General features: G+C 47.5%; 1 protein-coding gene across 2 annotated transcripts in view; it reads right to left on the bottom strand.

The window, feature by feature from the left end:
• Positions 1-12,304, bottom strand: part of LOC138566228 (sodium- and chloride-dependent creatine transporter 1-like) — a 358,699-nt gene that overhangs the window by 137,313 nt on the left and 209,082 nt on the right. The window lies entirely within an intron of this gene.

Here is a 12,304-nt window from a genome sequence, read left to right as displayed (position 1 = left end):
AAATGGCAGTGGTGCGTGGTGTAAATCCCGGTAAGAAAGTCACCGCGCAGGGACGAGGAGCACACCGGTGCCAGCTCCTTGTATGCACCCGAGCGAGAGGCTGTCTCCGGCTAGAGGCATGGGCAGCAAAGACCAGTAGCTTGGAATGAGAAACGGATACTCTGCACCGCTGGTCCCCGTCAGAGGTTGCTTCCTTTCTGGATATGTGGAAATCTCGGTGTTGAAGTCAATAGTTGCCAGTTTTCGTTTTATTGCAGGAAGAGTTGAAAGGAAACTGATCAGCCCAGAACAGCCCTCAAGAGTTGAAAGGAAACTGACCAGCCCAGAACAGCCCTCAAGAGTTGAAAGGAAACTGACCAGCCCAGAACAGTGCCTACCAGTACATGGAGCATCCTGGTGGTCAGTGCAACAAGGCTTGCTGGAATCCATATTCTAGGAATTTGTGAACACTGGCAACCATGGAAATATAGCTCTCCTCGACCGCTTCTCAGTTGGAAGCTGCACTGGTACCAAATTATAGGAAGGCCTTTTCTGCCCACTGCAAATTAGTGTAAGACATGTGAGCCTACTACATAAAGACCTATTTTGGCAGCAGTTTTAACCGGCATTTAGCAAAGAGTCGCAATGGTAGATGCATGGACCCAAGCAGAGCGGTCGAACAATTTAACCAGTAACATGCTACTTGACCGACTTGATGCATGGTAAAAGCAACACAGAAGCACATCGATTCCCATAGCCATGTCCAGATATCCCCGTGGGAAGGGTCATGGTGGTTTGATCACTAGTGACCACAGCGTACCTTCTTGCGATCTGTAGGTAGCAGACAGATTAGGCCCGCCTGGAGTCCCCAATTTCCTTGCCAGCAAGATGGCACCCTATAAAGTATCCTTCACCCCAGTCTTTGATCTCATTAGCGGAGTTCACCCAACACTTCCTACTGGAAGAAGGATCCATGCCGTTATCACCCCCCTTTCCTAGCCACAGTTCCCAATGGTTTTTTTTGCATGGTGCCTTCTTCCCATCCTTTGCTCGCTCTTACGGTTCTGACCCTACTGCCGCCACCCAACTGTTAAGCATCCAAGAGATCAATAGATTGCAATGAAAAGGCCATGGACCGTGCACTGAAGCCGCCTTTGTAGAACTATCAAAGGTCAACAAAGTCTTATGCAATTGGCTGGAAGGGCAGAGACGCCATTTTAATGCTGCCATGTCCTTCACTGCCGGTCCAATATCCGTGTCGATGCCTGTGGTTGCTGGAAGCCGCACCACTCAGCAGCCACCGCCGGCCCTTTGTTCCGACATCAGCATGCGAGGCAGAGAGTGCAAGATTATCAGGCTCTATTGATATGCGATTAATCCTAGCGTACTGTGCAGTAGAGCGCGGCACTGAGAACAAATGCAGACAACTTTCTACCACAAGGACAACCAGGCGCCAAGGCGTAGGATGGGTCCCTAGTAAGTAATGGAAGGTGAACGGCAGAAAAATTGCCCTTCGCAAGCAGGCATTGGGAAGCAAAGGCATGCATGTGAACGTGCACCTGCTGCGCACTGGTGCGTGCGCGCACTGCCTTGGAATTCAAAATGAACGTGGCGCAGCTCTACAAGCCGATTTCACAGAAAGAACAGCTTTTTCCATGGCTTAGAAAATATGCTACTCAGCGCCAAACTTCTTGGAATCCTCATCACCCTCCATGCAAGCCAAAATCTTCCCATAAACGTCAATGGAATCCATTGCATAAAACCAGCATTAATCTGTGACATATCTGGAGGTTTCGTTCCTTTTTCTTCGAGATTAGGGGGGCAAAACCGTCCGTAGGGGTTTGGGAAAGCGGGACCTCACTGGGAGGGACTCTCCTCATGGGGACAAGGAGTTCCATGCCCATAAGTAACTCCCTATAAATAAACCATTTTCTGCAAACATCGGAATCCGAGAACAGACGTTTCATTCAATTGTGGGACTCAATTACATTGAAAGTGCCTCGGGATGTTTGATGCAAGACATTGCTGGTCTCTCCATGGGCTTGACAACTGAACATAACGCGCACCTTTTGTGTCACGGAGCAAAAATAAAAAGGCACAATCACCCGTGAATGGAAGAGGAGAAGCAATATGCAGAGGGGAGTATCCAATGTCATTGAGTAGCAGAGCCGTGCTGCACAGCGGAGCAGACTGTGGCTTGGAGAAAGACCGGAGAAGGAGGGAGACACCACCAACGAGGGACAGAGTCGTACATTGTCAGCATGGCCACGGCCAAGTGGAACCGGCCTTATCTGGAGGTGTGACCACACAGAGGACTTGGTGGGCCAGGATCCCGAAAAACAATGCAGAACAGAGCATGAAAGAGGAACAAATCCTCTGCTCGCAATGAAGGAGTGAAGAAGCAGAGAGGCGCTGAGACAAACTTGCTCATATCCAGAACGGAAGACTAGAAAGCCATGGAGCACACCAGCAAGCAGACATTGGGAAACACATTCATCTTAGTCATAGTGGACTACACTACTTGGTAGTCTGAAGTGTTTCCACTAAGGAGCAACACTAGTCAACACATTTTAAAACATTTACTCCCATTTCTCTCCAGGGTATGATTCTTGAACGAGAGCCTCACAGACCAAGGTACCACCTTTACATCGAAAACCATGCAAAACAAAAACATTAAGAACCTTGGTATACCACCGTCAGACCAATGGCCTTGTGGAGCGATTTAATTGTACTCTCAAGAGGATCCTCCACAATTTAGTAGATACCGATTTGGGAGGTCATGATTCCCAGGGCTTTTTTTGTTGTTAGGAAAACACCCCAGGCATCCTTAGGATACTCCTCCTTTGAACTATTATATGGAAGGAAACTGCAAGAGGTCTTAGACATGCTCAAGGAAACTTGGGAGGAAAGGGAAGAGGCCACTTTACCCATATCCCAGACAGCTCAAAACCATGAGAGCCACATGGCCACAGTCCCAGAAATTGGGGAACATTTAGGTGAAGCCCAGAAACACCAAAATATGCCACATCATAAACTAGCTGTGACCCTGGTCCTTTTCCGCAGGGACCTCAGTTTTAGTTTTGTTACCAATCTCAAAGCGAAAATGGTTTCGAAATGGCATGGCCCCTATAATATTTTAGAAAAAAGGCCCTCTAAAGAGTCAAATTTATCATGTCAATCTCTTAAAGGAATGGAAAATCGACCCCTTTGAGAAAACGAACGATACCATGGCCACTCTTTTAACTGACCAAGAACTAGACGACCTGCCCCTTCAACAGTTGGAAGCTCTCCATGATCTATTAGCACAATTCCTGGAAGTTGTCTCCGCAGAACCTGGTCAGGTTTGGAACTTTCAATTTTATTCGCACTCACACAGGACAAACTTTGAATCTAAAACCATACCAAATTCCAGAGGCCTGAATAAAGATAACTGAGAAAGAGCTTACATCCATGATAGAGAGAATTAATTGAACCCTGTGAGAGTCCCTGGTCAAAAGCTGGAGGTTCTGTATTAATTTTCAAAAAATCAATTCAATCTTTTATCCTATGCCTGGTATAGGTGAGCTTATCGAAAAACAAGGCACCGCCTGATATATATTATACCTGAAGGGATACAGGCAAGTCCCCCTGAATCCAGACAATAGGGAGAAACCCGTTTTTTCTACATGCCAGGGGCCCTTACAGTTTAAAGTCCTCCCATTTGGGCTACATGGGGCCCCCGTAACCTTCCAGAGACTAATGTATAGAGTGCTTAGTTCCTACTCTAATTTCACAGGGGCCCACTTGGACAATATAGTTCTACATAGTGACACCTAGCGTGAGCAAATGCACCATCTATACAAGATCACTTGTGCCTCAAGGAAAGCAGGCCTACGTGAAAACCCAAAAATGCGCCATCTTGCACAGTCTGTGGTGAAGTATCTATGATACTCCATGGGGAATGGGTCATTTAGCCCAAAAAAGAATAAGTCAAGGCCATACTCATCACTCGTTCCCAAGACCAAGCAAGATCTCTGACCCTATCTGGGGTTAACATGAGGTTTGTTCTCCATTATTCCACGCTAGCCGCAAGCCTCACAGATAAATTTGAGGCTGTGCATTCTTCAATTGATCTGGGGAGAGGCATATTAGAGGCGTTTTGAGAGGCTAAAACAAATACGATGCCAGGAACCCGTGCTGAAAATGTCCGATTTAAACAGGGAGTTTACACTTCAAACAGATGCCTTCAAATTAGGCCTGGGGCAGTCCTTTTTCAAAGGACATGGACTAGAACACCCTGTCCGTTGTACCAGTAGGAGGTTGTTTCCTAAGGAACAGGCCCACGCCACCGTCTAGTTGACAGCCCTAGCCATAGAATTCCGACTAGTAACTGGCCATTCGCCTCTAACCTGGTTGAGTCTCAGAAAAGATTCAAATGCCCGGGTTATGAGGTGGTGTTTGGATCTATACCCTTTCTGGTTTTCTGTCGAACATTGTAAAGGCAAAGATCAAGGAAATTTGGATTTTCTTAGATGTTTCCCTCTTGTCGCTGAAGCGGTGTATGGAACAAATCTGGAGGTTTCGTCCCTTGTTCCTTGGGGCAATCCAACCTCTTCGAGGCTAGAGAGGTAAACCTGCTAAGCAAAATGGCCCCAAGGGGGTAGGGACAGCAGGACCTCACTGGCACGGACTCCCCTCAAGTGACAAGGACTCCCATTCCCATAAGGAAATCCCTATCACCAAGACATTTTCTGCATACATAAGAATTCGAAAAATATATGTTACATTCAATTGTGGGACTCAAAATAACAAAGTGTCTTTGGATGTTTGGCTCAAGACAATGCTGGTCTATCAGTGGACTTGACAACTGGACATAAACATGTGCCATTTGCGTCACGGAGCGGGAATAAAGGCACAATCGCACTTGAATGGAAGAGAAGTAATACTCAGATACGCCTCCGAGGTCATTGAGGGGTGGAGCTGCGCTCCACAGCAGTGTCGGCTGTGGTGCGGACAGAGACCGGAAAAGGGGAGAGACCTCGCCAATGAGCAGTGCAGAAACGAGGCCTTATCTGGAGGCGTGACCACGCAAAGGACTTGTTGGACCAGGAGCCGAAAAACAACGCTGAACCCAGAGCACGAAGCGTTGCTCATAGTGGAGGGCGGTGGAGAGACCAGAGAGTGAACGTGGGAGATGGAAAGATTACCCTAAATTCCTACCAGGGCCCCTAAAGGCCTGGAGAGAGAGAGAAGGAAACAATAAGGGTTACCGGAGCCCAGGAAACCTAAATATTATAATCAGCCAAACGGCTCACAGACGCTCTCAAGAACCAAGGGAGGCATATGTGAAGAGGGATCACCAATACCCCTCGGAAATCATTGAGAATGGAACCCAAGGGAGCCAGAGGGTACCCAATAAGACAAGTGGAGAACAACTTCAAGGGGAACACAGACAACCAAGACATGAACATAGCCTGGAGAAACTCACGTAAGTGATGCAGAGAGACTGATGGAGTATACCTCTGCCTACAGCAACTTGTGCATTTGATTCTTTCAGGAACTTGAGACTTTATTCTGGAAACTTGAGATCCCTTTTGAACTTTAACAAGAAATGCAAGAACTGTTAAACCTGGAACTGTTTTCCAACGATGAACATTTGACCCAAAAACCAGTGGGATTCCTGGAAAGTTGAGTGAGATCAGGGTGAACAACTCTCAGGGCGGGACACACTGCCTTGTTTTCTTTGATGATGTGGTCTAAATGGTAGGTCCAATTTAAAACATAGGTTTGGGTAGAGGATAATTTTGTTATTTTGACGATTGACGAGCACCTTTAGTATAGCATGTTAGGAAGGGTACTTCCCATTAAGCAATTGGGGCAGGTTTTTTTTTATTTACGTTGAATAAAACCCTTTGATATCATGTCCTCTGGTCCGAGTTCTCCTGCTGGCTTGCCACAAACCCCATAGTTCATCTCTGCTGGAGAATCGACAGATTGGAGGTTTAAAGACACCAGCTGAAAAGGAGTTACAAGGTGCTTCATTTAAGCCCCTTATTACGTGCTCTTGGAATGGCCAGAAAAAAGCCAAAAAAAATGTAAAAGAAGCCAGGAATTCCAGGTCTTCTGGTGGGGTTAAAAAAAATCACTGTTTGAGCACCAGTTTGCCAAAACCTGCTGGTGGAAAGTTGTATCTTTTGGACACCTTCAAGAGTTCCCCCTCCCCGCCATTTTCCTGCACCTAGATGAGGGGTCTGCAACCTATGGCCTCAAGATGGTTTAAACAGGTTCTGCCACTATAGTGTTTGCACCACGACTCCCACCAACCCTAGCCAGTAAAGCAAAAGGAGGGGGAGGGGGGTGACCCCTGACCAAGATCCTTAAAGAGATTGGCTGGTCTGCATTCCATTTGGAAAAATATGGAATTCAAATTGTGCATCACATCTCCAGCTATAGAGCTCCATGGTTCTTCCAGGGAATTCATATATTCACAAAAATGGAAGCAGCTAAACTGCCAAAGATCACGAACGGCTCATTTTATTAGCAATAAACTTGTATTCCTTACTGACCCAAATGGCCAAATGGTTAAGTGAACCCTGACCTAGTGCACAAGGAGTCCCCCCTCCCACTCCAGATACCCATGTCGCGCCATGCAATGAAAGACCATCACGAACATATACAATGACAAAACCAATAGGTTTGGCAACTGCACAGGCATTCAGCGTTTCTCACCACACACTCCTCAGTGGCCAAATATGGCGAAGCTGGGGCCGAAAGCAAAAAGAAATGGCTTCAGAGGTCCAGCACACCTCGCAGTTTTCTGCGGCAAAGACACACTGTGCTTTTCTCTCGCCCCAAGGTTGTGCAATCCACAGCACTCTGTGCTTTGGACACCCTCCTGCAATCTGCTACATTGGGTGCGGTGGGTGGGATACACACGGCATGGAATGTTTCAGATGCAGTTTACAAGTCACTCATCTCCGCAGGCTTCTGGCAAATGGTCACCCCTTGAAGGAGCAACACAGCATGTCAGCTTCTGAGGGCCTGCAGCCTGCGTCCTGCTTAGTTGAAGTGTGTGAGAGTGAGCTGCATGTAGCCCTATGAGACAGTGTCATTGCCAGGACCCTGTCACGGGGAACACACTACTCCCAGTAATGGGGAGAGGAGGTTGGGGTCATCCCAGTCCCCATTACCCCCTCATGTGCCATGCATGTTGATCATAAAATGTACCGGACGGCATCAAGAGACAAAGTCTCTCTTTTCCATTTCAGGACTTCAACTCCCAGATTGGAGCCAGAAGAACGGGCTCAAGAAGTCAGGGAATGGACTGGAAATTTCCATTCCAAACAGAAATGAGACACTAAACACATGGCCTGCCAACCCCAGACAGACCCCAGGCGAGTGAGGAAAGAGTTCAAGAGAACAGGAAGGACAGAAACCCTCCCAAAACCCAATTGGCAACAAGGGGAATACTAGAGAGTGGCAAGCAGACTAAGCCCCCCAGCTGCTATCACACCATCAGAGACTATTTGGAAAACTGTGTGGGGAGGGGAGGGGGGGCTCAAAGGGGTTTTTGAATCCTTTCCTGTGTGCAACCTAATTATTAGGGAAAAGACATGTACACATATTGGTCCCTAGAGTCAGGTGGGCGCTGCATCCAATGGAAGTGGGAAGGCGGTACAGAACCTGCAGGACCTCATTATAGACGGAAGGGGGGGGGAGGGTGGTGGAGTGTTGGTTGTTAGGGTGAGGTCAAGAGAGCAGGCAGCGGACCAAGAGACTAGTTGGAGGATGGACAGAGGGATGGAGTACGACGTGTGGTCTGGGAAGAATAGTAGTAGAGCGGTGTCATGAGACGAGAGGAACTAATGTTTATTTGTGTGCGTGTATGCAAGGGTTCATAACTTTAGGTATGTGCGTGAACGAGAGTGTATGTGGTTTCAGTGCATGTGTTTATATGAGAGCATATTAATTCCGTGTGGGTGAGAAGGTGCTCGTGAGAGTCCAAGTGAATGACGAATGAATGCTGTATAATCGATCATTGGGGAATGCGGATGCCTGTGTACCAGCTGTGCAGCCGGCTTTTTATATGGGCGTTGGGGGCGTATTGGTGATGTGAATAGTTGTGCAAACTGGACATACCAAATATTCACTACAGCATAGCATTTTTGTTTTACTGGGCACTAGGAATGCCGCATGATGAGAGTCCTCATTTGTACTGGCCCATATTGATAGGTCCAGTCTGACCATGTGGCTTTACTGCGGCAGAGCATTTTCTACTGGGCATCAGGGGTGAATGCAGCAGAATAATTGCTCCTACTTGGTAGGATTTATTAGAAATTTCTTGGGGAGAGAAACCCCCGTGATCCCCTGGTATGGTGCGGGTTCCCGCATTTTTGGAGGAAACCATTAGCCCGCTACAATAAAAAATAAAATAAAAAAAACAAACAAACACAGCCACCACTGCCCATGGTTGAATGAAACAAAGAAAGCAAAGTTGAAAGTTGGTGCTGTCATTCAATACATCTTTCTAGAGGCAGGGTCTTTGGTGCCAAATCCGTAGGCAGAGCATCTTTTGTGGGGTTCAACAGGTTGAAGGCAACCCAGTGCTTCATACGCACCCCTCGGCTTTCCAAGCAGAATGGGCCTCTCTCCGGACCTGGCACCTCACCCGGGTCTTCAACCGCAACGGTACTCAACATGACGTGGTCACAGAACAGGTATCCCGCCACCCCCACTGCTGCCCCTACCTCACTTGCACCACCTCGATGCCTCTCAAATAGACATCTTACTTGACCAACATACTCTGTTCAATGGCAACAAGCACACATGATCGGTACAACCGCACTGCATCCATGCCCCCAATTGGGGAATTCAACTCACCACCACAAACCTGTTTGCAACAAATGAAGCTACAACCCAGACGGACACACAAAGACATCAATTGCCGCCCTCTATTAATACACGCTTTGCTTAATGTCATTAAGCACCGTCTGTAACTACGCCGTGATACCTCAGGGTCTGAGTGTATAGCAAATGTAATAAACAAATAAATAAATGGGGTTGGCATCCACAAAACAAGTTCATTATTAAATAAGGACCTCATGTGGCTGCAAAAGAGGTTTGCCAATTTATCATTGCTCACTAATGTCCTGTATGAGGTACCATGCCTGGGGCAAGAGCTGTGCAGCGTTACTCGCAGGGTTGTCCAACTCCAGGCTTTGAGGGCCAGAATACTGTGTGGTTTTCACGCTATCCCTCATTAATATTTGAGACACATTTGCATATTTGGATTCTAAATGTATGCAAATCCTTTCTCATGAATATCAATGAGGGATATCCAGAAAACCTGCCAGGATCCCGGCCCTTGGGGTCCGGAGTTGGACAGCCCTGCAGTCTCGGTGATTGAAAGCAGCAAAGCACAAGTGACACTAAGCAGATCTCACAAGTAGCTCAGGAAGTTAATCTTCACACTGGGCACGCAACCCTACTCACCGCCAGATCTACTGCATAGCCGAGGTGAGGCCTTTTCCACTTCAAGAAGCACTAGAATATTATTCAGTTCTGGTCCCCACGGCAACAAAGTACGCTGCACAACGCTATTAGTAACTCCCAAACACACTGTGGAAATCACTCTGCAGAAGATCTTCTGGAGAAGGAGATTAGTCCTGGAACGTACACAGTCCAGTCGGCTTGTCTCCTGGCTTGGCCGCCACCTTCCGCAGAACATTCCTCCCGCTCAACCAATGAACATCGAAACTTTAGGCCACTTGTGACTACCACCCTGTTGCGATTTGCGGTCCTGCATAAAGGGACCAAAGTCATGCATGATGGTGTGTAGCTGCGGAATGCACAGTACGTAGCCGTGGTCATCGCATAACTTCATCAACATTTCTGTTGGGTTTGTCACAAGGAACATGCGTTCAGACGATGCAAGTAGTGGTATGATTGCTCAGTGTTCTTTATTTTTTGCAACATTTAAATACAGCCTTAGATTGAACAGCTGCATTTAATGTTCGGCATAGATTAGCCTAGTCAGCCACTTCTGCATATATTAACATCCAACTTTGGTTCGTTAGGCGCATTGACCACACAGTAACCACCAGGGATGCAGTTTACTAATCTTCTGCTTACTTTGCTGTTAGTCTGGACATGCCTGATTGCTATACTTGAATCTTGATTAGATGCCGGCTACATCTGGTAGATCACTCTCCTCGGCTGGGGCCTCCCTCTGGAACAGCCTCCCTTAAACTTGAGGAGAACCATCTGCGTTTCCGGAAACCTCAAAACCTTTCTCTTTGCTTCCGCTTTCTCTCCTCCTCTCCTCTGCTGACCTCCTGGCTGATACTGGCCCAGGTCCCTCTCCCGCCAGCATCACACACCTGCACTGACCCCCTGGCAACCCCCGCACTTGGAGACTGTTCTGTATCCCTACAGTCCCCACCAGACCTCGACAGCTGATGTCCGCACTTTCTCATGCACTTGCCACATGCTGGCCGCTATTTTACTTATTGTTATTATCTATTCCATGTACTGCACTTTCCTTCCTCCCTTCCAACGCACGTGCGCGATCTGAAGGACACCTGGCCTAGTAGGATCGTTGTAGGTCCCCATTATTCCCCTCCCTTGCCTCGTCGCGCCTTGAAACACTTGTGTATAGGCGCGTTATAAATGCCATATCATAACCAAACGTAGGAAAACGACTGGCCATTTCCAGGTATTCTTCTAACTGATATCTCATTGTAAACAAACACGCATTACATTAATGTTGCTATAAACTGTTGTCAATTGGTGAAATAGGGGAGGACCTATCCACTTTTACTGTCCAGGTTCGATCCAACAGTGCACAGCAAAGCGCCATACTCTTAACGTCCAATGGTCCCCTATAGGACGCTGAGGGAGGGTGACAATCTATAATAGGATGGACGTACCTTATATCCTCTCCATTCCATGGGGTGCTATCCTAGTATGGGCCGGGGTCAGATTCATGGTCATATGGTGCTTTGGTTTTCTCCCGACTTTCATGTAGCACACAGCCGAATCTTTGCGCTCCGACACCTCTGCCGGCCCCCTCACAGGAACTCGTCAGGACATCTAAAGGCCATCACACATCCTTAACTCTACTTAAAATAATTCCAATAGAACATGCCACCACTTACTGACCAGATGATTCGCCGTATCCAATATGGACAGCTCCGTACACTTGATGACCCTTTTGGTCTAAGGCCATACTAATATGCATGCATCCCAGCAATCACTACCACTCAGCCTTGTCTTATCTCTCACTTTTTGCGATTGCCTGAGTTTTTTTCTCCAACTTTGGCCTCTTTGCAACTTCCGAGTCACCTTTTCCACCTTTTGCCTCTATGGAACTTCCTAGTCACCTTTTCCTTAGCACCCCGCAGACCCCAGTCTGTTTCGGGGGCAGGGGTCACAGTTCACCCATACGGACAAGGTCTCGGCACTACAGTGGTGATGTGCGCAGTATAAAAGCGAAGTTACATAGGGCGATCAGAAACACCAGGAGCTTCCGCGGATCGACATGGAATCCCCCTCGTCCATGTGCTGGGCAGAACGATAGAGGGTTGCGACCAGGACTGGAAGTGACCGATTCTCGCGAGAACAGTTTCCTTCAACCTTTAGAAGACAACAATTCATCAAAACAACGCTCACTCGCAGTTTCCAGCCTTGATATCCCTGTATAACTAGTAAACATTTCTGGTAACAGTTCTGCTAACGCAGGTGGTTTCCTGGCCCCAAGCCAGCAGTGGTTGGTGTCCAAAATGCCATCTAGTGGGTTAGATTTAGGGTGGGCTTATAGGGTTAGCAGGAAACTGAGAATGCAAGGTAGGCTCCACCACAGAAGGTTAGGCAGGCATACTATTGGGTCCATAACTCATCTATGGTTCTGTGGTGGTAAACTGGCATTAGGAGACCAAGGAATTCGTGGAACAGCTGAATAAGGGTCTCTGGGGGCACGAGGCTCGATGAAGCAGCAACAAGACAGAAGTTGTCCTGCACCTGCTCGGACCTACAAACAAGAGAATGGTTTACATTTTGCAGAAGAAATCATCCAGGGGTCTCAACCCAAAGCTTTGTGTTTTCCGCATGGCTGCAAAATGTGTTATGCAAGGCGACCTTAGTTGAATTAGTTCTTCCACAAGGTCATTGGAAGACTGCCCCACAGCCCCCGCCACACCCACTGCCCCATGTGCTAAAAGTTAATAGCATTGAGCCATGGAAAGGAAACCTGTGTATGTCTTTGGTGCCAAAAAAGAAAATACTCGCTGGTTTTTCTGTGGATTTACTTATGCATGTCAGACCTATGAAGCCTATCCAACAGCAGACG

The sequence above is a fragment of the Ambystoma mexicanum genome, chromosome 2p (genome assembly GCF_040938575.1).
Source record: "Ambystoma mexicanum isolate Mex_15411 chromosome 2p, UKY_AmexF1_1, whole genome shotgun sequence".
Taxonomy (NCBI): domain Eukaryota; kingdom Metazoa; phylum Chordata; class Amphibia; order Caudata; family Ambystomatidae; genus Ambystoma; species Ambystoma mexicanum.
The sequence above is the reverse complement of the archived record's forward strand: the minus strand, read 5'-3'. Positions and strand labels throughout refer to the sequence as shown.